The sequence below is a fragment of the Malania oleifera genome, chromosome 5 (genome assembly GCF_029873635.1).
Source record: "Malania oleifera isolate guangnan ecotype guangnan chromosome 5, ASM2987363v1, whole genome shotgun sequence".
NCBI classification, from domain to species: domain Eukaryota; kingdom Viridiplantae; phylum Streptophyta; class Magnoliopsida; order Santalales; family Ximeniaceae; genus Malania; species Malania oleifera.
In genome coordinates this window covers 26637810-26639847 of record NC_080421.1, presented here as the reverse complement: position 1 = coordinate 26639847, position 2038 = coordinate 26637810, and positions in this window count along the sequence as shown.

Sequence of the window (2038 nt, the reverse complement as noted above, 5' to 3'; positions counted from 1 at the left end):
CTATTAGAATCCAATATTGCAAATGGTTAGATTTTTGGGGATGTGGGCCTGAGGGTGATGTATGGAAGCCATGGGGACTACGATGAATCATCCTGAGCCATTTTTTTGTTGTCTCTCTCGACTTGGATGGTCTTATGTATGTGGGCCTGCCCACCCTTAACTTTCACTTGGCCCTTGCCTAGGCCCCCATCCCAAGCCCACCTAAGAAGTTCCCTCAACATGCCTTTCCCACTAACACCACCTTAGCCTAATCCCAAGCCCAACCCACTAACATGATTTGAGCCTAAAATCTAACCTAAGAAAATTCAAAATCACAAGTCAAGAACTCAAACTTTGTCACAGGATTCCAGAAACAACCATAAAAAAAACAAAAAAAAAACAAGATTAATTTTTAACAACCAGAGAAAAACATTGGTTTCTTAGGCTATCCTGCTCATCATAAGGCTTATCGTGTATACGATCTTGAAAACAAAAAAAAAAAGTTTCATCTCTCGTGATGTCATTTTTGAAGAAAATATTTTTCTTTATCATCTCATACCTCTCTCTCTCTCTTGCCCGTCGTCGTTGGCTCGCCGTTGCCGTTGCAGCCCAGCACTCACCCGTTGCCTTTCGCTACTCCGATCGCCGCTGCTGCTGCTCCTGGCTAGGTTTGTTTCTTATTTTATTCTATACCGAACCTCGTAGTTGAAGTTTGGGGAAAGTGTTGTGTCGGGACCCCACCTGTGCCAAACACCAATACTACAACTATTGCTATTGAATATATAAGAAATTAAAGCAATGCAGAAACTAATAATAAAACAGTAAAAAGAATAAGACAAGAAATTTACGAGGTTCGGTATAGAATTATCTACGTCCTCGGGCATCGACGATCAATCCACTACTTATTGATAAAGTACAACTTTTGAGGTGTGTTTTACAAATGAAGAGTTGAGCTCTTTATATAGCTCCAACCTCAAGTCCAAAAAACACTTCTCCTCAATGTGGGACAAATAATATAAAAAATTCAAAACAACCTTTTATACTAATGTGGAACTATTATACCAATGTGGGACAAAAAAACAACAAATCTCCACCTTGACGATAAATTCAACAAAATTTTCAGTCACCAACATTTTCTAGAGTTCCACATCATTGGCGCCTTCCAAAAATACTCAGATTTGCAGGATATTGATCAAGTCCAAACAATGTTTGAACTTGATTGTTGTCACAATCTTGGTCAACATATCTGCGGGATTTTCAGTTGTAGCAATCTTCTGAAGAAGTATCTTGCCTCCATCAATAATATCCCGCATAAAATGAAACCGAACGTCGATGTGCTTTGTTCGTGCATGGTAGACTTGGTTCTTTGCCAAGTGAATAGCACTCTAACTATCACAAAATACAACCATGTGCTTCTAAACAACTCCCAAATTTTCAAGTAAACCTTGCAACCAAATAGCTTCCTTAACAGCCTTTGAAGCTGCCATGTACTCTGCTTCTGTTGTAGACAAAGCAATGATAGACTGTAAGGTAGACCTCCAACTCACTGGACCATTAGCAAATGTAAAAATATATCCAGTAGTTGATCGACGTTTATCCAAATCACTTGCAAAATCCGAATCCACATATCCAGCAACACGTTGATTAATAGTATTATTTTTCTCAAATACTATACCAATATCAATCGTATTCATAATATATCTCAAAATCCATTTCACAGCTTGTCAATGTCCTTTACCCGGATCATGCATATACCTGCTCACCATACTAACAGCTTGTGAAATATCAGGTCTAGTACAAACCATTACATACATCAGACTACCAACAGCACTTGCATAAGGAACCTGTGACATATACTTATGTTCCTCATCTGATTTAGGAGATAAAACCGCACTAAGTTTGAAATGAGGCGCAAGAGGAGTGCTTATAGGTTTTGACTGCTCAGACATGCCAAAACTCTGTACTACCTTCTTCAAATATTATTTCTGAGACAAACTAACTCTTTCTCTTATTCTGTCTCTGCAAATCTCCATGCCAAGAATCTTCTTTGCTTCACCAA